The sequence below is a fragment of the Salmo trutta genome, chromosome 13 (assembly GCF_901001165.1).
Source record: "Salmo trutta chromosome 13, fSalTru1.1, whole genome shotgun sequence".
Lineage (NCBI taxonomy): Eukaryota > Metazoa > Chordata > Actinopteri > Salmoniformes > Salmonidae > Salmo > Salmo trutta.
In genome coordinates, this window is record NC_042969.1 from 84276077 (window position 1) to 84301438 (window position 25362).

The following is a 25362-nucleotide window of genomic DNA, read 5'->3' on the forward strand; positions in this document are numbered from 1 at the left end:
TGCTAGAGAGGATGGTATAGATAGGGCTTAGTCGTCACTGTCTGGCCATGCTAGAGAGGATGGTATAGATAGGGCTTAGTCATCACTGTCTGGCCATGCTAGAGATAGGGCTTAGTCATCACTGTCTGGCCATGCTAGAGAGGATGGTATAGATAGGGCTTAGTCATCACTGTCTGGCCATGCTAGATAGGATGGTATAGATAGGGCTTAGTCGTCACTGTCTGGCCATGCTAGAGATAGGGCTTAGTCATCACTGTCTGGCCATGCTAGAGAGGATGGTATAGATAGGGCTTAGTCGTCACTGTCTGGCCATGCTAGAGAGGATGGTATAGATAGGGCTTAGTCGTCACTGTCTGGCCATGCTAGAGAGGATGGTATAGATAGGGCTTAGTCGTCACTGTCTGGCCATGCTAGAGAGGATGGTATAGATAGGGCTTAGTCATCACTGTCTGGCCATGCTAGAGATAGGGCTTAGTCATCACTGTCTGGCCATGCTAGAGAGGATGGTATAGATAGGGCTTAGTCATCACTGTCTGGCCATGCTAGAGAGGATGGTATAGATAGGGCTTAGTCATCACTGTCTGGCCATGCTAGATAGGATGGTAGAGATAGGGCTTAGTCGTCACTGTCTGGCCATGCTAGAGAGGATGGAAATGCGGTGTATTTTCTAACCACACATTTTAATGTGAGAGTGCCAGGTGTGTGTGAGAGTGCCAGGTGTGTGTGAGAGTGCCAGGTGTGTGTGAGAGTGCCAGGTGTATGTGAGAGTGACAGGTGTGTGTGAGAGTGCCAGGTGTGTGTGAGAGTGCCAGGTGTGTGTGAGAGTGACAGGTGTGTGTGAGAGTGCCAGTTGTGTGTGAGAGTGCCAGGTGTGTGTGAGAGTGCCAGGTGTGTGTGAGAGTGCCAGGTGTGTGTGAGAGTGCCAGGTGTGTGTGAGAGTGCCAGGTGTATGTGAGAGTGACAGGTGTGTGTGAGAGTGCCAGGTGTGTGTGAGAGTGCCAGGTGTGTGTGAGAGTGCCAGGTGTGTGTGAGAGTGCCAGATGTGTGTGAGAGTGACAGGTGTGTGTGAGAGTGCCAGGTGTGTGTGAGAGTGCCAGGTGTATGTGAGAGTGACAGGTGTGTGTGAGAGTGCCAGGTGTGTGTGAGAGTGCCAGGTGTGTGTGAGAGTGCCAGGTGTGTGTGAGAGTGCCAGGTGTATGTGAGAGTGCCAGGTGTGTGTGAGAGTGCCAGGTGTGTGTGAGAGTGCCAGGTGTGTGTGAGAGTGACAGGTGTGTGTGAGAGTGCCAGGTGTGTATGAGAGTGACAGGTGTGTGTGAGAGTGCCAGGTGTGTGTGAGAGTGCCAGGTGTGTGTGAGAGTGCCAGGTGTGTGTGAGAGTGCCAGGTGTGTGTGAGAGTGCCAGGTGTGTGTGAGAGTGACAGGTGTGTGTGAGAGTGCCAGGTGTGTTCTCTCATTGGTAATGGAGGAAGGTATTGTGAGTGGATTTTGCATATTTTAACATGTAAATTAGCAATCCTTAGAAGCCTTTTTAAACCTTGAATACACTATAATTTGCATTTCCTGCTGTGCATGAAAATGAACTGCAATAACAGTGATCAAATTAAGATCCGTATGCATGCAGAAGATGGATGTGATTGGGGAGTGAGTTGTTTTCCCCAGGTACAGAGCGCTCCAACTTTTTGTCAGGCGTCCATGCTTAGATCTCACTGAGGAGACCTATAGTAACTAGTACTGAGCCCACAGTCAGTATACCTACAGTAACTAGTACTGAACCCACAGTCAGTAGACCTACAGTAACTAGTACTGAACCCACAGTCAGTAGACCTATAGTAACTAGTACTGAGCCCACAGTCAGTAGACCTACAGTAACTAGTACTGAACCCACAGTCAGTATACCTACAGTAACTAGTACTGAACCCACAGTCAGTATACCTATAGTAACTAGTACTGAGCCCACAGTCAGTATACCTATAGTAACTAGTACTGAACCCACAGTCAGTAGACCTATAGTAACTAGTACTGAGCCCACAGTCAGTAGACCTATAGTAACTAGTACTGAGCCCACAGTCAGTAGACCTATAGTAACTAGTACTGAGCCCACAGTCAGTAGACCTATAGTAACTAGTACTGAACCCACAGTCAGTAGACCTATAGTAACTAGTACTGAGCCCACAGTCAGTATACCTATAGTAACTAGTACTGAGCCCACAGTCAGTAGACCTACAGTAACTAGTACTGAGCCCACAGTCAGTAGACCTATAGTAACTAGTACTGAACCCACAGTCAGTATACCTATAGTAACTAGTACTGAACCCACAGTCAGTAGACCTATAGTAACTAGTACTGAGCCCACAGTCAGTAGACCTATAGTAACTAGTACTGAACCCACAGTCAGTATACCTATAGTAACTAGTACTGAGCCCACAGTCAGTAGACCTACAGTAACTAGTACTGAACCCACAGTCAGTATACCTATAGTAACTAGTACTGAGCCCACAGTCAGTAGACCTATAGTAACTAGTACTGAACCCACAGTCAGTATACCTATAGTAACTAGTACTGAACCCACAGTAACTAGTACTGAGCCCACAGTCAGTAGACCTATAGTAACTAGTACTGAACCCACAGTCAGTAGACCTACAGTAACTAGTACTGAGCCCACAGTCAGTAGACCTACAGTAACTAGTACTGAACCCACAGTCAGTATACCTACAGTAACTAGTACTGAACCCACAGTCAGTAGACCTACAGTAACTGGTACTGAACCCACAGTCAGTAGACCTACAGTAACTAGTACTGAGCCCACAGTCAGTATACCTACAGTAACTAGTACTGAACCCACAGTCAGTAGACCTACAGTAACTAGTACTGAACCCACAGTCAGTATACCTACAGTAACTAGTACTGAACCCACAGTCAGTAGACCTACAGTAACTAGTACTGAGCCCACAGTCAGTATATCTACAGTAACTAGTACTGAACCCACAGTCAGTAGACCTACAGTAACTAGTACTGAGCCCACAGTCAGTAGACCTACAGTAACTAGTACTGAACCCACAGTCAGTAGACCTACAGTAACTAGTACTGAGCCCACAGTCAGTATACCTACAGTAACTAGTACTGAACCCACAGTCAGTAGACCTACAGTAACTAGTACTGAACCCACAGTCAGTATACCTACAGTAACTAGTACTGAACCCACAGTCAGTAGACCTACAGTAACTGGTACTGAACCCACAGTCAGTAGACCTACAGTAACTAGTACTGAGCCCACAGTCAGTATACCTACAGTAACTAGTACTGAACCCACAGTCAGTATACCTACAGTAACTAGTACTGAGCCCACAGTCAGTAGACCTACAGTAACTGGTACTGAACCCACAGTCAGTAGACCTACAGTAACTAGTACTGAGCCCACAGTCAGTATACCTACAGTAACTAGTACTGAACCCACAGTCAGTAGACCTACAGTAACTAGTACTGAACCCACAGTCAGTATACCTACAGTAACTAGTACTGAACCCACAGTCAGTAGACCTACAGTAACTAGTACTGAGCCCACAGTCAGTATATCTACAGTAACTAGTACTGAACCCACAGTCAGTAGACCTACAGTAACTAGTACTGAGCCCACAGTCAGTATACCTACAGTAACTGGTACTGAACCCACAGTCAGTAGACCTACAGTAACTAGTACTGAACCCACAGTAACTAGTACTGAACCCACAGTAACTAGTACTGAGCCCACAGTCAGTATACCTACAGTAACTAGTACTGAACCCACAGTCAGTATACCTACAGTAACTAGTACTGAACCCACAGTAACTAGTACTGAGCCCACAGTCAGTATACCTACAGTAACTAGTACTGAACCCACAGTAACTAGTACTGAGCCCACAGTCAGTATACCTACAGTAACTAGTACTGAACCCATAGTCAGTATACCTACAGTAACTAGTACTGAACCCACAGTAACTAGTACTGAACCCACAGTCAGTAGACCTACAGTAACTAGTACTGAACCCACAGTAACTAGTACTGAACCCACAGTAACTAGTACTGAGCCCACAGTCAGTAGACCTACAGTAACTAGTACTGAACCCACAGTCAGTAGACCTACAGTAACTAGTACTGAACCCACAGTCAGTATACCTACAGTAACTAGTACTGAACCCACAGTCAGTAGACCTACAGTAACTAGTACTGAACCCACAGTCAGTATACCTACAGTAACTAGTACTGAGCCCACAGTCAGTATACCTACAGTAACTAGTACTGAGCCCACAGTCAGTATACCTACAGTAACTAGTACTGAACCCACAGTCAGTATACCTACAGTAACTAGTACTGAACCCACAGTCAGTAGACCTACAGTAACTAGTACTGAACCCACAGTCAGTAGACCTACAGTAACTAGTACTGAACCCACAGTCAGTATACCTACAGTAACTAGTACTGAACCCACAGTCAGTAGACCTACAGTAACTAGTACTGAGCCCACAGTCAGTATACCTACAGTAACTAGTACTGAACCCACAGTCAGTATATCTACAGTAACTAGTACTGAGCCCACAGTAACTAGTACTGAACCCACAGTCAGTAGACCTACAGTAACTAGTACTGAACCCACAGTAACTAGTACTGAAACCACAGTCAGTAGACCTACAGTAACTAGTACTGAACCCAGAGTAACTAGTACTGAACCCACAGTCAGTATATCTACAGTAACTAGTACTGAACCCACAGTCAGTAGACCTACAGTAACTAGTACTGAACCCACAGTCAGTATATCTACAGTAACTAGTACTGAACCCACAGTCAGTAGACCTACAGTAACTAGTACTGAACCCACAGTCAGTAGACCTACAGTAACTAGTACTGAACCCACAGTCAGTAGACCTACAGTAACTAGTACTGAACCCACAGTAACTAGTACTGAACCCACAGTCAGTATACCTACAGTAACTAGTACTGAGCCCACAGTCAGTATACCTACAGTAACTAGTACTGAGCCCACAGTAACTAGTACTGAACCCACAGTCAGTAAACCTACAGTAACTAGTACTGAACCCACAGTCAGTATACCTACAGTAACTAGTACTGAGCCCACAGTCAGTAGACCTACAGTAACTAGTACTGAACCCACAGTCAGTATACCTACAGTAACTAGAACTGAACCCACAGTCAGTATACCTACAGTAACTAGTACTGAGCCCACAGTCAGTATACCTACAGTAACTAGTACTGAGCCCACAGTCAGTATACCTACAGTAACTAGTACTGAACCCACAGTAACTAGTACTGAGCTTACAGTCAGTATACCTACAGTAACTAGTACTGAACCCACAGTCAGTAGCTGAGTGAAACAGATGGCAGCAGCACACTGTGTGTGTGTGAAATGCGTTCCTTTTTCTAGAATCAGGGAGAGCTCCTATTGATGTGAATCTCTCCTGAGAGCCGGAATCTCCCTCTGTTACCGTAGTACACACTCTATTCTCCCTCTGTTACCATAGTACACACTCTATTCTCCCTCTGTTACCATAGTACACACTCTATTCTCCCTCTGTTACCGTAGTACACACTCTATTCTCCCTCTGTTACCATAGTACACACTCTATTCTCCCTCTGTTACCGTAACACACTCTATTCTCCCTCTGTTATGTAACACACTCTATTCTCCCTCTGTTACCGTAGTACACACTCTATTCTCCCTCTGTTACCGTAGTACACACTCTATTCTCCCTCTGTTACTGTAACACACTCTATTCTCCCTCTGTTACTGTAGTACACACTCTATTCTCCCTCTGTTACCGTAGTACACACTCTATTCTCCCTCTGTTACCATAGTACACACTCTATTCTCCCTCTGTTACTGTAACACACTCTATTCTCCCTCTGTTATGTAACACACTCTATTCTCCCTCTGTTACCATAGTACACACTCTATTCTCCCTCTGTTACCATAGTACACACTCTATTCTCCCTCTGTTACTGTAACACACTCTATTCTCCCTCTGTTACCATAGTACACACTCTATTCTCCCTCTGTTACTGTAACACACTCTATTCTCCCTCTGTTACCATAGCACACACTCTATTCTCCCTCTGTTACCGTAGTACACACTCTATTCTCCCTCTGTTACCATAGCACACACTCTATTCTCCCTCTGTTAAAGTAGTACACACTCTATTCTCTCTCTGTTACCATAGCACACACTCTATTCTCCCTCTGTTACCGTAGTACACACTCTATTCTCCCTCTGTTACCATAGCACACACTCTATTCTCCCTCTGTTACCATAGTACACACTCTATTCTCCCTCTGTTACCATAGCACACACTCTATTCTCCCTCTGTTACCATAGTACACACTCTATTCTCCCTCTGTTACCATAGCACACACTCTATTCTCCCTCTGTTACCATAGCACACACTCTATTCTCCCTCTGTTACCGTAGTACACACTCTATTCTCCCTCTGTTACCATAGTACACACTCTATTCTCCCTCTGTTACCATAGTACACACTCTATTCTCCCTCTGTTACTGTAACACACTCTATTCTCCCTCTGTTACCGTAGTACACACTCTATTCTCCCTCTGTTATGTAACACACTCTATTCTCCCTCTGTTACCGTAGTACACACTCTATTCTCCCTCTGTTACCATAGTACACACTCTATTCTCCCTCTGTTATGTAACACACTCTATTCTCCCTCTGTTACCATAGTACACACTCTATTCTCCCTCTGTTACCGTAGTACACACTCTATTCTCCCTCTGTTACCATAGTACACACTCTATTCTCCCTCTGTTACTGTAACACACTCTATTCTCCCTCTGTTATGTAACACACTCTATTCTCCCTCTGTTACCGTAGTACACACTCTATTCTCCCTCTGTTACTGTAACACACTCTATTCTCCCTCTGTTACTGTAACACACTCTATTCTCCCTCTGTTACCATAGTACACACTCTATTCTCCCTCTGTTACTGTAACACACTCTATTCTCCCTCTGTTACTGTAACACACTCTATTCTCCCTCTGTTACTGTAACACACTCTATTCTCCCTCTGTTACTGTAACACACTCTATTCTCCCTCTGTTACTGTAACACACTCTATTATCCCTCTGTTACCGTAGTACACACTCTATTCTCCCTCTGTTACCATAGTACACACTCTATTCTCCCTCTGTTACTGTAACACACTCTATTCTCCCTCTGTTACCATAGTACACACTCTATTCTCCCTCTGTTACTGTAACACACTCTATTCTCCCTCTGTTACTGAAACACACTCTATTCTCCCTCTGTTACCGTAGTATACACTCTATTCTCCCTCTGTTACTGTAACACACTCTATTCTCCCTCTGTTACCGTAGTACACACTCTATTCTCCCTCTGTTACCATAGTACACACTCTATTCTCCCTCTGTTACCATAGTACACACTCTATTCTCCCTCTGTTACCATAGTACACACTCTATTCTCCCTCTGTTACCGTAGTACACACTCTATTCTCCCTCTGTTACCGTAGTACACACTCTATTCTCCCTCTGTTACTGTAACACACTCTATTCTCCCTCTGTTACTGAAACACACTCTATTCTCCCTCTGTTACTGTAACACACTCTATTCTCTCTCTGTTACCGTAGTACACACTCTATTCTCCCTCTGTTACCATAGTACACACTCTATTCTCCCTCTGTTACTGTAACACACTCTATTCTCCCTCTGTTACCGTAGTACACACTCTATTCTCCCTCTGTTACTGTAACACACTCTATTCTCCCTCTGTTACTGTAACACACTCTATTCTCCCTCTGTTACTGTAACACACTCTATTCTCCCTCTGTTACCATAGTACACACTCTATTCTCCCTCTGTTACCGTAGTACACACTCTATTCTCCCTCTGTTACCATAGCACACACTCTATTCTCCCTCTGTTACCGTAGTACACACTCTATTCTCCCTCTGTTACCATAGCACACACTCTATTCTCCCTCTGTTACCGTAGTACACACTCTATTCTCTCTCTGTTACCATAGCACACACTCTATTCTCCCTCTGTTACCGTAGTACACACTCTATTCTCCCTCTGTTACCATAGTACACACTCTATTCTCCCTCTGTTACTGTAACACACTCTATTCTCCCTCTGTTACCATAGCACACACTCTATTCTCCCTCTGTTACCGTAGTACACACTCTATTCTCCCTCTGTTACCATAGCACACACTCTATTCTCCCTCTGTTACCGTAGTACACACTCTATTCTCTCTCTGTTACCATAGCACACACTCTATTCTCCCTCTGTTACCGTAGTACACACTCTATTCTCCCTCTGTTACCATAGTACACACTCTATTCTCCCTCTGTTACCATAGCACACACTCTATTCTCCCTCTGTTACCATAGCACACACTCTATTCTCCCTCTGTTACCATAGTACACACTCTATTCTCCCTCTGTTACCATAGTACACACTCTATTCTCCCTCTGTTACTGTAACACACTCTATTCTCCCTCTGTTACCGTAGTACACACTCTATTCTCCCTCTGTTATGTAACACACTCTATTCTCCCTCTGTTACCGTAGTACACACTCTATTCTCCCTCTGTTACCGTAGTACACACTCTATTCTCCCTCTGTTACCATAGTACACACTCTATTCTCCCTCTGTTACTGTAACACACTCTATTCTCCCTCTGTTATGTAACACACTCTATTCTCCCTCTGTTACCGTAGTACACACTCTATTCTCCCTCTGTTACTGTAACACACTCTATTCTCCCTCTGTTACTGTAACACACTCTATTCTCCCTCTGTTACCATAGTACACACTCTATTCTCCCTCTGTTACCATAGTACACACTCTATTCTCCCTCTGTTACTGTAACACACTCTATTCTCCCTCTGTTACTGTAACACACTCTATTCTCCCTCTGTTACCATAGTACACACTCTATTCTCCCTCTGTTACTGTAACACACTCTATTCTCCCTCTGTTACTGTAACACACTCTATTCTCCCTCTGTTACTGTAACACACTCTATTATCCCTCTGTTACCGTAGTACACACTCTATTCTCCCTCTGTTACCATAGTACACACTCTATTCTCCCTCTGTTACTGTAACACACTCTATTCTCCCTCTGTTACCATAGTACACACTCTATTCTCCCTCTGTTACTGTAACACACTCTATTCTCCCTCTGTTACTGTAACACACTCTATTCTCCCTCTGTTACTGAAACACACTCTATTCTCCCTCTGTTACCGTAGTATACACTCTATTCTCCCTCTGTTACTGTAACACACTCTATTCTCCCTCTGTTACCGTAGTACACACTCTATTCTCCCTCTGTTACTGTAACACACTCTATTCTCCCTCTGTTATGTAACACACTCTATTTTCCCTCTGTTACCGTAGTACACACTCTATTCTCCCTCTGTTACTGTAACACACTCTATTCTCCCTCTGTTACTGTAACACACTCTATTCTCCCTCTGTTACCATAGTACACACTCTATTCTCCCTCTGTTACTGTAACACACTCTATTCTCCCTCTGTTACTGTAACACACTCTATTCTCCCTCTGTTACCATAGTACACACTCTATTCTCCCTCTGTTACTGTAACACACTCTATTCTCCCTCAGTTACTGTAACACACTCTATTCTCCCTCTGTTACCGTAGTACACACTCTATTCTCCCTCTGTTACTGTAACACACTCTATTCTCCCTCTGTTACTGAAACACACTCTATTCTCCCTCTGTTACTGTAACACACTCTATTCTCTCTCTGTTACCGTAGTACACACTCTATTCTCCCTCTGTTACCATAGTACACACTCTATTCTCCCTCTGTTACTGTAACACACTCTATTCTCCCTCTGTTACCGTAGTACACACTCTATTCTCCCTCTGTTACTGTAACACACTCTATTCTCCCTCTGTTACTGTAACACACTCTATTCTCCCTCTGTTACTGTAACACACTCTATTCTCCCTCTGTTACCATAGTACACACTCTATTCTCCCTCTGTTACTGTAACACACTCTATTCTCCCTCTGTTACCATAGCACACACTCTATTCTCCCTCTGTTACCGTAGTACACACTCTATTCTCCCTCTGTTACCATAGCACACACTCTTTTCTCCCTCTGTTACCGTACTACACACTCTATTCTCTCTCTGTTACCATAGCACACACTCTATTCTCCCTCTGTTACCGTAGTACACACTCTATTCTCCCTCTGTTACCATAGCACACACTCTATTCTCCCTCTGTTACCATAGTACACACTCTATTCTCCCTCTGTTACCATAGCACACACTCTATTCTCCCTCTGTTACCATAGTACACACTCTATTCTCCCTCTGTTACCATAGCACACACTCTATTCTCCCTCTGTTACCATAGCACACACTCTATTCTCCCTCTGTTACCGTAGTACACACTCTATTCTCCCTCTGTTACCATAGTACACACTCTATTCTCCCTCTGTTACCATAGTACACACTCTATTCTCCCTCTGTTACTGTAACACACTCTATTCTCCCTCTGTTACCGTAGTACACACTCTATTCTCCCTCTGTTATGTAACACACTCTATTCTCCCTCTGTTACCGTAGTACACACTCTATTCTCCCTCTGTTACCATAGTACACACTCTATTCTCCCCCTGTTATGTAACACACTCTATTCTCCCTCTGTTACCGTAGTACACACTCTATTCTCCCTCTGTTACCGTAGTACACACTCTATTCTCCCTCTGTTACCATAGTACACACTCTATTCTCCCTCTGTTACTGTAACACACTCTATTCTCCCTCTGTTATGTAACACACTCTATTTTCCCTCTGTTACCGTAGTACACACTCTATTCTCCCTCTGTTACTGTAACACACTCTATTCTCCCTCTGTTACTGTAACACACTCTATTCTCCCTCTGTTACCATAGTACACACTCTATTCTCCCTCTGTTACTGTAACACACTCTATTCTCCCTCTGTTACTGTAACACACTCTATTCTCCCTCTGTTACCATAGTACACACTCTATTCTCCCTCTGTTACTGTAACACACTCTATTCTCCCTCAGTTACTGTAACACACTCTATTCTCCCTCTGTTACTGTAACACACTCTATTATCCCTCTGTTACCGTAGTACACACTCTATTCTCCCTCTGTTACCATAGTACACACTCTATTCTCCCTCTGTTACTGTAACACACTCTATTCTCCCTCTGTTACCATAGTACACACTCTATTCTCCCTCTGTTACTGTAACACACTCTATTCTCCCTCTGTTACTGAAACACACTCTATTCTCCCTCTGTTACCGTAGTATACACTCTATTCTCCCTCTGTTACTGTAACACACTCTATTCTCCCTCTGTTACCGTAGTACACACTCTATTCTCCCTCTGTTACCATAGTACACACTCTATTCTCCCTCTGTTACCATAGTACACACTCTATTCTCCCTCTGTTACCATAGTACACACTCTATTCTCCCTCTGTTACCGTAGTACACACTCTATTCTCCCTCTGTTACCGTAGTACACACTCTATTCTCCCTCTGTTACTGTAACACACTCTATTCTCCCTCTGTTACTGAAACACACTCTATTCTCCCTCTGTTACTGTAACACACTCTATTCTCTCTCTGTTACCGTAGTACACACTCTATTCTCCCTCTGTTACCATAGTACACACTCTATTCTCCCTCTGTTACTGTAACACACTCTATTCTCCCTCTGTTACTGTAACACACTCTATTCTCCCTCTGTTACTGTAACACACTCTATTCTCTCTCTGTTACTGTAACACACTCTATTCTCTCTCTGTTACTGTAACACACTCTATTATCCCTCTGTTACCGTAGTACACACTCTATTCTCCCTCTGTTACCATAGTACACACTCTATTCTCCCTCTGTTACCGTAGTACACACTCTATTCTCCCTCTGTTACCATAGTACACACTCTATTCTCCCCCTGTTACTGTAACACACTCTATTCTCCCTCTGTTACTGTAACACACTCTATTCTCCCTCTGTTACCATAGTACACACTATTCTCCCTCTGTTACTGTAACACACTCTATTCTCCATCTGTTACCATAGTACACACTCTATTCTCCCTCTGTTACCATAGTACACACTCTATTCTCCCTCTGTTACCATAGCACACACTCTATTCTCCCTCTGTTACCATAGTACACACTCTATTCTCCCTCTGTTACTGTAACACACTCTATTCTCCCTCTGTTACTGTAACACACTCTATTCTCCCTCTGTTACCATAGTACACACTCTATTCTCCCTCTGTTACTGTAACACACTCTATTCTCTCTCTGTTACCATAGTACACACTCTATTCTCCCTCTGTTACCGTAGTACACACTCTATTCTCCCTCTGTTACCGTAACACAGACTATTCTCCTTCTGTTACCGTAACACAGACTATTCTCCTTCTCTTACTGTAACACACAGACTATTCTCCCTCTGTTACCGTAACACAGACTATTCTCCTTCTGTTACCGTAACACACTCTATTCCCCCTCTGTTACCGTAGTACACACTCTATTCTCCCTCTGTTACATTAACACAGACTATTTTCCCTCTGTTACCGTAACACAGCCTGTTCTGATTTCTGATTTGTGAGTGTTTATGGTTATGTTTTAGTGGGTATATTCATGTTTAATTGTGTGTACGCATATCTTTCTGTGTGTTGAGTGTCCGAATGCCATGCATTTTGGTATTGGAGTAATTGTGTGTGTGCGTGTGTGTGCGTGTGTGTGTGTGTGTATGTGTGTGTGCGTGTCTGTGCGTGGAATACATCTGTAGCACGAGTGTTTGGTGTTGGTGGAAATGATCTGTGTCTAGGTGTGGGCGGGAGACCAGCTGAATTTAGATTAGCCACTAAAACTGAATCATATCACATCACTCTTATCTGTTTTAGCTCCACACTGGGCCACAAACCACTCCAACTCGTTTATATCCACCAACAGCCTAGTCATCTCTTCAGTTTTTAACTAGCCAGCCTGTTTCCATTCAGACAGTTATCTGTTTTTATTTGTGTTGTCATTCTGCAGTAGAAGTGGTGAGGCCAGTAGCAGCTAGTTTTATCATTAATACTGGAGGAAGTATGGAGCGGATGTTGCTAAATATGGATGTGTGATGTTATGAATAATTGATGAGTATCGAGAAGAGCAATCTCACAGTTGAGTTCAGGCCGTCATTGTAAATAGCAATGTGTTCTTAATTGACTTGCCTGGATAAATAAAAAAAGTTCTAGACAGTCATCATCATCCTTATTTTGTCAATTGGATTTCAGTTCTGAATCGGAAAGCAGTTGACCCTAACGTTGAGGATAATGACGATGATATAACTAAGATTGTAAGGACCAATGCTGGAGACGAGAAGCAAGTACAGGGAGTGAACATTTAATGGGAAACGGACATATAACAAAAACAAGAACAGCGTCTGGATTCTGGACGGGGGGAACAAAACGACATGACGACAATAATGCTGAAACGGCGGGAACCAACTGAGGAACAGACCGATATAGAGGCGCTATCAACAAAGGAAAGGAGTCCAGGTGAATCCAATGTGCGCTGATGCGCATAATGATAGTGACAGGTGTGTGTAATGAAGGGCATACCCCCTCTATGGGTGCACATGGGATGTGAGCCTGATGAGCCGGCTGAGGTGTGGAAGCCCGACGAGCCGGCCGAGGCATGATGTGGGATGGGAGCCTGCCGAGCCAACTGACGCTGTAGGAGCCCGACGAGCCGGCTGAGGCGTGACGTGGGATGGGAGCCTGCCAAGCCAACCGAGGCAAGGTAACCTCTCGAGCCAGCTAAGGCGTGGAAGCCCGACGAGCCAGCTGAGGCACCCCAGGTTCCATCGGCGGCGGCACCCTGACCCGACGTCACCACCAAAAACAAGAACTCCCTGATGCTTCAAATAGTGATGTCAGCATTCTTTGAGGACATACGCTGGAGACGAGAAGCAAGTACAGGGAGGGAACTTTTAATGGAAAACGGACATATAACAAAAACAAGAACAGTGTCTGGAGTTTGGACGGGGGGAACAAAACGACATGACGACAGTAATGCTGACACGGCGGGAACCAACTGAGGAACAGACAGATGTGTATTTGGGCCAGGACCTGATGATGATGGTGAATGATGAAAATGTTGTATTTGGACAAGGTGGGAACTCTGTATAATGTGTGTCCTGTCCTGCCCTGTCCAGTCCTGTCCTGTCCTCACCTGCCTTGTCCAGTCCTGTCCTATCCTGTCCTTACCTGTTCTGTCCTGTAGTGTTCGGTCAGTTCTGAGGGCGACGATCATTGGGCTATCACAGATCCTCCTTTGTCATTAACCTGTTGAGGATCTTATCCCGATCTTATCCCGGTATTGGGATTCATTGTCATGTGACCATGGCGGGGAATTCAAAACTGCAAGAGTAATCATTTCAAAAAATCAAATAATCAACTATTTTCCTCCATTTGAAAGATATATCTCCTAAATCTAACCACGCTGTCCGATTTTCAGAGGCATTACGGAGAATGCATAAAGTTAGGTTATGTGAGGAGAGTACATTGACAATAGCTGCGTGTAATGTTTAGCCAATTCAAAGAAGGGCATCAACAGACAGAAAACTAGCTAGAATTATGCACTTACCTTTGACAATCTGCATCAGATGACACTCATAGGACATTATGTTATACAATACATGCATTTTTAGTTCCATCAAGTTCATATTTATATCCAAAAACAGCATTTACAGTCGCGGTGAAATTCAGAATTTTTTTCGGCTCGAATGCACCCAGTGAATCCAGCATTACAAATCACGGAATTACTATTCGAAAACATTGGTAAATTATAATATTGTCATTCAAAGAATAATATATTATCATCTCGTAATTGCTACCGAAGGGCCAGATCTCAAAATAACTTTACTGGGAAATCACATTTTGTATAAACTGGGTACTATGCTAACAACAATAAGCTATATGCTAAGCTAAGCTATACCGTTAGCATTAGCATCATCTAATATCGATAATAACATTCTAAATATCCCCTTACCTTTGATTATCTCCATCAGAAGGCGCTGCCAGAGATCCCAGGTCCAGAACAAATGTGGTTTCTTTTGACAAAGTTCATAATTTATGTCCAAATAGTTAGCGTTCAGTAGGCTCCCACAAAATGAGGTGGGCAGTGTAAAGTCACGTCGAAAAACTAAAGAAAACCTAGTAAATAATCTATTTACGTTTGTTTAAACATGTCAAACGTTGTTTAGCACTAATCTTTTGTTCCATTTTTAACGTGAAACATCAGTAAACATCAGTAATATTTTCACACAACCTATCAAGTGTCTAGAATAAACGATAATGACAAAGGCACTCTTCTCAGATTCATGCGCAGGCGCAAAAAATGAAGTGATGACGTGTCAACTTGTAAGCTTTCTAATTCGGTGTGTATTTATCACAGATGCTTCAAACAACTTTCTAAAGATCGTTGACATCTAGTGGAAGCAGTAGGAGTTGCGAACTGAATCCTTTCTCACTGTGGTATCTTTAAAACAATGACACTAAATAGTACAGTCACAAAATTCTCTTTTTTTTTAATCTATTTTTCACAGGTTTTTGCCTGCAATATGAGTTTTGTTATACTTACAGACACCATTCAAACTGTTTTAGAAAATTCAGAGTGTTTTCTATCCGAATGTGTTAATAATATGCATATCCTAGCTTCTGAGTTGGTGTAGGAGGCAGTTAAAAATGGGCACATATTTCTTTCAAAATTCTCAATACTGCCCCCGTGGCCCGTAGAGGTTAACCCAATTATACAGTGTTTGATTAGCCTGGGCCTCAGTGGTACAACACAGCTTTGATCTGAACTCTCTGCTCTACCCCCACAAAGACTTTCATGCCCCCCCCCCCCACACACACACACAATGTTTTGTTCACTCAAGTGGAGTTTTCTGTATTCACTGGGGTGAAATAGTCAGTAGTGTCTCATTGTTATTATTCCTCCCCCGCTTCCTGTCTGGTAAAGAGAAAAATGTCCTCCCGTGTGCTACCTATATCCCCCCACTAGGATCCCCATACTTTAATGAACACAGCTTCTCCATCCTGGAGAGGGAAATCAATCATTTCCAGGCCCAGGGACATGTACTAGTCTGTGGCGACCTAAATGCCAGAACCGGACAAGAACCTGACACCCTCAGCACACAGGGGGACAAACACCTGCCTGGAGGTGACAGCATTCCCTCCCCCATATGCCCCCTTAGGCACAACTATGACAATATAACCAACAAAAACGGGTCACAACTCCTGCAGCTCTGTCGCACGCTGGGTATGTACATAGTCAGTGGTAGGCTTCGAGGGGACTCCTATGGTAGGTACACCTATAGCTCATCTCTTGGCAGTAGTACTGTAGACTACTTTATCACTGACCTCAACCCAGAATCTCTCAGAGCATTCACAGTCAACCCACTGACATCCCTATCAGATCACAGCAAAATCACAGTCTACTTGAACAGAGCAATACTCAATCATGAGGCATCAAAGCCAAAGGAACTGAGTAATATTAAGTAATGCTATAGATAGAAGGAATGTAGTTTGCAAACCTACCAAAAAAGAATTAGGCAACAACAAATTCAATCCCTTTTAGACAACTTCCTGGATAAAACGTTCCACTGTAATAGTGCAGGTGTAAACTTAGCAGTAGAAAATCTTAACAGAACAGTTGAAGTCGGAAGTTTACATACACTTAGGTTGGAGTCATTAAAACTGTTTTTTCAACCACTCCACACATTTCTTGATAACAAACTATAGTTTTGGCAAGTCGGTTAGGACATCTACTTTGTGTATGACACAAGTAATTTTTCCAACAATTGTTTACAAACCGATTATTTCACTTATAATTCACTGTATCACAATTCCAGTGGGTCAGAAGTTTACATACACTAAGTTGACTGTGCCTTTAAACAGCTTGGAAAATTCCAGAAAATCTTGTCATGGCTTTAGAAGCTTCTGATAGGCTATTTGACATCATTTGAGTCAATCGGAGGTGTACCTGTGGATGTATTTCAAGGCCTACCTTCAAACTCAGTGCCTCTTTGCTTGACATCATGGGAAAATCAAAAGAAATCAGCCAAGACCCCCGAAAAAAATTGTAGACCTCCACAAGTCTGGTTCATCCTTGGGAGCAATTTCCAAATGCCTGAACGTACCACGTTCATCTGTACTAACAATAGTATGCAAGTATTAACACCATGGGACCACGCAGCCGTCATACCGCTCAGGAAGGAGACGCGTTCTGTCTCCTAGAGATGAATGTACTTTGGTGCGAAAAGTGCAATTCAATGCCAGAACAACAGCAAAGGACCTTGTGAAGATGCTGGAGGAAACAGGTAAAAAAGTATCTATATCCACGGTAAAACGAGTCCTATAGCAACATAACCTTAAAGGCAGCTCAGCAAGGAAGAAGACACTGCTCCAAAACCGCCATAAAAAAGCCAGACTACGGTTTGCAACTGCACTCGGGGACAAATATTGTACATTTTGGAGAAATGTCCTCTGGTTTGATGAAACAAAAATAGAACTGTTTGGCCATAATGACTGTCATTATGTTTGGAGGAAAAAGGAGAAGGCTTGCAAGCCGAAGAGCACCATCCCAACCATGAAGCATGGGGGTGGCAGCATCATGTTGTGGGGGTGCTTTGCTGCAGGAGGGCCTGGTGCACTTCACAAAATAGATGGCATCATGAGAAGGAAAATTATGTGGATATATTGAAGCAACATCTCAAGACATCAGTCAGGAAGTTAAAGCTTAAAGCTTCGGTCTTCCAAATGGACAATGAACCCAAGCATACTTCCAAAGTTGTGGCAAAATGGCTTAAGGACAGCAAAGTCAAGGTAATGGAGTGGCCATCACAAAGCACTGACCTCAATCCTATAGAAAATGTGTTTTCAGAACTGAAAAAGCGTGTGCGTGAGGCCTACATACCTGACTCATTTACACCAGCTCTGTCAGGAGGAATGGGCCAAAAGCTTGTGGAAGCTTGTGGAAGGCTACTCAAAATGTTTTACCCAAGTTAAACATTTTAAAGGCATTGCTACCAAATTCTAATTGAGTGTATGTAAACTTATGATCCACTGGGAATGTGATGAAAGAAATAAAAGCTGAATTAAATCATTCCCCCTACTATTATTCTGACATTTCACATTCTTAAAATAAAGTGGTGATCCTAACTGACCTAAGACAGGGTATATTTACTAGGATTAAATGTCCGTGATTATGAAAAACTTATGTGTATTTGGCTAAGGTGTATGTAAGGTTCCGACTTCAACTGTATATTTGACTTCTCAGCATGACTATGAAATCTAAAAATCTCAAATAGAAAACCGAAGAAAATGAACAACAATGACAAATGATTTGATGAAGAATGCAATAATCTAAGAAAGATATTTAGAAACCTGTCCAACCAAAAACATAGAGACACAGAAAACCTGAGTCTACGCCTTCACTATGGTGAATCACTAAAACAATACAGAAATACACTACGGAAAAAGAAGGAACAGCACGTCAGAAATCGGCTCAATGTAATTGAAGAATCCATAGACTAACCACTTCTGTGAAAATTGGAAAACACTAAACAAACAACAACAGGAATAATTATCTATCCAAAATGGAGATGTATTGGTAAACCACTTCTCCAATCTTTTTGTCTAAATAACAAAGAACAAACAGCAATAACATATACATGAACAAATACAAATCTTATTATCAACTATTAAAGACTACCAGAACCCACTGGATTCTCCAATTACATTGAATGAAGTACAGGACAAAATAAAACCCTCCAACCCAAAAAGGCATGTGGTGTTGCTGGTATCCTTAATGAAATGATAAAATATACAGACAACAAATTCCAATTGGCTATACTAAAACTCTTTAACATCATCCTTAGCTCTGGCATCTTCCCCAATATTTGGAACCAAGGACTGATCACTCAAATCCACAAAAGTGGAGACAAATTTGACCCCAATAACTACCGTGGGATATGCGTCATCGGCAACCTTGGGAAAATCCTCTGCATTATCATTAACAGCAGACTGATACATTTCCTCAGTGAAAACAATGTACTGAGCAAATGTCAAATTGGCTTTTTACCAAATTATCGTACGACAGACCACGTATTCACCCTGCACACCCCAATTGACAAACAAACAAAGGCAAAGTCTTCTCATGCTTTGTTGATTTCAAAAAAGCATTTGACTCAATTTGGCATGAGGGTCTGCTATACAAATTGATGGAAAGTGGTGTTGGGGGTAAAACATACGACATTATAAAATCCCTGTACACAAACAACAAGTGTGTGGTTAAAATAGGCAAAAAACACACTAATTTCTTCCCACAGGGCCGTGGGGTGAGACAGGGATGCAGCTTAAGCCCCACCCTCTTCAACATTTATATCAACGAATTGGCGAGGGCACTAGAAAAGTCTGCAGCATCTGGCCTCACCCTACTACAATCTGAAGTCAAATGTCTACTATTGGCTGATGATCTGGTGCTTCTGTAACCAACCAAGGAGGGCTTACAACAGCACATAGATCTTCTGCACAGATTCTGCCAGACCTGGGCCCTGATAGTAAATCTCAGTAAGACCAAAATAATGGTGTTCCCAAAAAGGTCCAGTCGCCAGGACCACAAATACAAATTCCATCTAGACACCTATACATACTTTGGCCTAAACATCAGTGCCACAGGTAACTTCCACAAAGCTGTGAACGATCTGAGACACAAAGCAAGAAGGGCATTCTATGCCATCAAAAGTAACATAAAATTCGACATACCAATTAGGATCTGGCTCAGAATACTTGAATCAGTTATAGAACCCATTGCCCTTTATGGTTGTGAGGTCTGGGGTCCGCTCACCAACCAAGAATTCACAAAATGGAACAAACACCAAATTGACACTGTATGCAGAATTCTGCAAAAAATATCCTCCATGTACAACGTAGAACTCCAAATAATGCATGCAGAGCAGAATTAGGCCGATACCCGCTAATGATCAAAATCTAGAAAAAAGCTCGCACCTAAAAGGAAGCGATTCCCAAACCTTCCATAACAAAGCTATCAACTACAGAGAGATGAACCTGGAGAAGAGTCCCCTTAGCCAGCTGGTCCTGGTGCTCTGTTCACAAACACAAACACACCCCACAGAGCCCCAGGACAGCAACACAATTAGACCCAACCAAATCATGAGAAAACAAAAAGATATAGGTGAAGTCTGAAGTTTACATACACCTTAGCCAAATACATTTAAACTCAGTTTTTAAAAATTCCTGACATTTAATCCCAGTAACAATTCCCTGTCTTAGGTCAGATAGGATCACCACTTTATTTTAAGAATGTGAAATGTCAGAATGATAGTAGAGAGAATGATTTATTTCAGCTTTTTTTTCTTTCATCACATTCCCAGTGTTTCAGAAGTTTACATACACTCAATTAGTATTTTGTAGCATTGCCTTTAAATTGTTTAACTTGGGTCAAACATTTTGGGTAGCCTTCCACAAGCTTCCCACAGTACGTTGGGTGAATTTTGTCCCATTCCTCCTGACAGAGCTGGTGTAACTGAGTCAGGTTTGTAGGCCTCCTTGGTGCACTTCACAAAATAGATGGCATCATGAGGGAGGAAAATTATGTGGACATATTGAAGCAACATCTCAAGACATCAGTCAGGAAGTATAGGCTTGGTCGCAAATGGGTCTTCCAAATAGACAATAACCCCAAGCATACTTTCAAAGTTGTGGCGAAATGGCTTAAGGACAACAAAATCAAGGTATTGGAGTGGGCATCACAAAGCCCTGACCTCAATCCTATAGAATATTTGTGGGCAGAACTGAAAAAGTGTGTGCGAGCAAGGAGGCCTACAAACCTTACTCAGTTACACCAGCTCTTGGTAAAAGTATTTATCTTCAACTTGCAATCTGTGTATTATATTCGATTAGATAGATTGAAATTGTACATTAAACATCACAGCATAGTTGAATGATATATGTTGCATAGAAATCCGAAGAGGGTGGCCAGCAGCGATAGGTGGGATGGGCTGAGGGAAGCTGAGGGTTGGGATGTGGAACTGGAGACAAGTGGGAGTGGAGTTGCTGTGCGGGAGATAGAATGATGGTCAAAGATAAAAGTTAAAAATGAAGTCGAAATAAAACATAATAGAAAGTACGTTTGAATGACACTGAGGGACAGAGTTTTTACAACTAATGCTGGTTTGCCTGATGCTGATGCCGTGCAGGTGTCATGCATATACTCACACTCTCATTCAAATAAACACATACAAGAACACACACATACAGTACATGTAATAGTGCCAGAAATGCACACAAAAACACAGTTGACATTGCTGTTATTATTTTTTTGTTTTGTTGTTTGCTGTTTTCTTCTGTCCTTTTCTTTTGTCTCTTTAGTTCATTCTCTTGGTTGTTGGTGCATTTGTGGGTTCTTGGGGGTGGGGAATGGAATGAATTGTATTTTTTGTTTTTATTCTTCTTCTTGGGGGGGGGGACTGTGGGAGGGGTCTTGAATGGTTGAGGGACAGCTATTGGGGAACTGTGGAGGGGATCTTGGAGGGTTCGGGTTCAAGTTTTTTGGCCAGGTGGTAGATCTGTCAACGTGCCCTTGAGCAGGGCGTTGACCCTGGATGCTTCTGTGTGTCACTCTGAATGGGAGTCTGTTGGATGACTGGTATAGAGTAGTTGTTGAGCGGCTTCACTGCAAGTATATTGTATGTTTCGGATATTAAAAAACCCCACAAAAAAACCCCACATGGAATCATGTAGTAACCAAAAAAGTGTTAAACAAATAAAAATATATTTTAGATTTTAGATTATTCAAAGTAGCCACCCTTTGCCTTGATGACAGCTTTGCACACTCTTGGCATTCTCTCAACCAGCTTCACCTGGAATGCTTTTCCAACAGTGTTGAAGGAGTTACCACATATCCTGAGCACTTGTTGGCTGCTTTTCCTTCACTCTACGGTCTAGCTCACCCCAAACCATCTCAATTGGTTTGGGTGATTGGGGAGGCCAGGTCATCTTATGCAGCACTCCATCACTCTCCTTCTTGGTCAAATAGCCCTTACACAGCCTGGAGGTGTGTTGGGTCATTGTCCTGTTGAAATACAAATGATAGTCCCACTAAGCGCAAACCAGATGGGATGGCGTATCGCTGCAGAATGCTGTGGTAGTCATGCTAGTTAAGTGTGCCTTGAAATCTAAATAAATCACAGACAGTGTCAACAGCAAAGCACCCCCACACCATCATACCTCCTCCTCCATGCTTCACGGTGGGAACCACACATGCAGAGATCATCCGTTCACCAACTCTGTCTCACAAAGACACTGCTGTTGGATCCAAAAATCTCAAATTTGGACTCATCAGACCAAAGGACAGATTTCCACCGGTCTAATGTCCATTGCTTGTGCTTCTTGGCCTAATCAAGTTCCTTCATATTATTGGTGTCCTTTAGTAGTGGTTTCTTTGCAGCAATTCGACCATGAAGGCCTGATTCACACAGTTTCCTCTGAACGGTTGATGTTGGGATGTGTCTGTTACTTGAACTCTGTGAAGCATTTATTTGGGCAGCAATTTCTGAGGCTGGTAACTCTAATGAACTTATCCTCAGCAGCAGAGGTAACTCTGGGTCTTCCTTTCCTGTGGTGGTCTTCAGGAGAGCCAGTTTCATCGTAGCGCTTGATGGGTTTTGCAATTGCACTTTTAGAAACTTTGAAAGTTCTTGAAATGTTCTGGATTGACTCACCTCAATCCGGGCTACAAATCCAGGGCTTCAAAACAAAGGTATCATTGTACGCTGACTATTCATGTTTTCTTTTAAATCCGCAATTTGGTCCCAGGACCAGCTTGCTTAGGGGACCCTTCTCCAGGTTCATCTCTCTGTAGGTGCTGGCTTTGTTATGGAAGGTTTGGGAAAAGCTTCCTTTTAAGTGGTTGATGGATTTTAACGGTTATTTTCTGGATTTTGATAATTAGCGGGTATCGGCTTAATTCTGCTCTGCATGCATTATTTGGTATTTTACGTTGTACACAGAGGATATTTTTGCAGAATTCCTCAACTCTCAATTTGGTGTTTCTCCCATTTTGTGAATTATTGGTTGGTGAGTGGAACCCAGACCTCACAACCATAAAGGACAATGGGTTCTATAAACGATTAATGTATTTTTAGCCAGATCCTAATTAGTGTGTCAAATTTTATGTTCCTTTTGATGGCATAGAAGGCCCTTCTTGCCTTGTCTCTCAGATCGTTCACAGTTTTGTGGATGTTACCTGTGGCGCTGATGTTTAGGCCGAGGTATGTATAGTTTTTTGTGTGCTCTAGGGCAACAGTGTCTCAATATAATTTGTATTTATGGCAACTGGACCTTTTTTGGAACACCATTATTTTTGTCTTAGTGAGATTTACTGTCAGGGTCCAGGTCTGGCAGAATCTGTGCAGAAGATCTAAGTGCTGCTGTAGGTTCCCTCCCTCCCTCCCTCCCTCCCTCTTTTTCTATCTCTCTCTCTCTCCCTCAAATCAATTAAATTAAATTCAAGGGGCTTTATTGGCATGGGAAAAATATGTTAACATTGCCAAAGCAAGTGAAGTAGATAATATACAAAAGTGAAATAAACAGTAAATATTACACTCACAGAAGTTCCAAAATAATAAATATATTACAAATGTCATATTATGTATTTATACAGTGTTGTAACGATGTACAAATGGTTAAAGTACAAAAGGGAAAATAAATAAACATAAATATGGGTTGTATTTACAATGGTGTTTGTTCTTCACTGGTTGTCCTTTTCTTGTGGCAACAGGTCACAAATATTGCTGCTGTGATTGCACACTGTGGTATTTCACCCAGTAGATATGGGAGGTCATAGAAATTGGGTTTGTTTTTGATTTCTTTGTGGATCTGTGTAATGTGAGAGAAATATGTGTCTCTAATACGCTCATACTTTTTGCAGGTTAGGAAGTGCAGCTCGGTTTCCACCTCATTTTGTGGGCAGTGTGCACATAGCCTGTCTTCTCTTGAGAGCCATGTCTGCCTACGGCGGCCTTTCTCAATAGCAAGGCTATGGTCACTGAGTCTGTACATAGTCAAAGCTTTCCTTACGTTTGGGTTAGTCACAGTGGTCAGGTATTCTGCCACTGTGTACTCTCTGTTTAGGGCCAAATAGCAGTCTAGTTTGCTCAGTTTTTTTGTTAATTCTTTCCAATGTGTCTTGTAATTATCTTTTTGTTTTCTCATGATTTGGTTGGGTCTAATTGTGTTGCTGTCCTGGGGCTTTGTGGGATCTGTTTATTTTTGTGAACAGAGCCCCAGGACCAGCTTGCTTAGGGGACTCTTCTCCAGCTTCATCTCTCTGTAGTTGATAGCTTTGTTATGGAAGGTTTGGGAATCGCTTCCTTTTAGGTGGTTGTAGAATTTAACAGCTCTTTTCTGGATTTTGATAGTTAGCGGGTATCTGCCTAGTTCTGCTCTGCATGCATTATTTGGTGTTCTACGTTGTACACAGAGGACATTTTTGCAGAATTCTACATGCAGAGTGTCAATTTGGTGTTTGTCCCATTTTGTGAATTCTTGATTGGTCAGCGGACCCCAGACCTCACAACCATAAAGGGCAATGGGTTCTATGACTGATTCAAGTATTTTTAGCCAGATCCTAATTGGTATGTTGAATTTTATGTTCCTTTTGATGGCATAGAATGCCCTTCTTGCCTTGTCTCTCAGATCTTTCACAGTTTTGTGGATGTTACATGTGGCGCTGATGTTTAGGCCAAGGTATGTATAGTTTTTTGTGTGCTCTAGGGCAAAGGTGTCTAGATGGAATTTGTATTTGTGGTCCTGGCGACTGGACCTTTTTTGGAACACCATTATTTTGGTTTTTACTGAGATTTACTGTCAGGGCCCAGGTCTGGCAGAATCTGTGCAGAATATCTAAGTGCTGCTATAGGCCCTCCTTGGTTGGTGACAGAAGCACCAGATCATCAGCAAACAATAGACATTTGACTTCAGATTCTAGTACAATGAGGCCAGGTGCTGCAGACTTTTCTGGTGCCCGCGCCAATTCGTTGATATATATGTTGAAGAGGGTGGGGCTTAAGCTGCATCCCTGTCTCACCCCAAGGCCCTGTGGATTCTTCAATTACATTGAGCTGATTTCTGACATGCTGTTCCTTCTTTTCTGTAATGTATTTCTGAATTGTTTTAGTGACTCACCATAGTAAAAGTGTAAGGCTCAGGTTTTCTG

At 42.6% G+C, this 25362-nt stretch overlaps 1 protein-coding gene across 1 annotated transcript in view; it reads left to right on the plus strand.

The window, feature by feature from the left end:
* Positions 1-25362, plus strand: part of plch1 (phospholipase C, eta 1) — a 138231-nt gene that overhangs the window by 40667 nt on the left and 72202 nt on the right. The gene's annotated exons all lie outside the window — the stretch shown is intronic.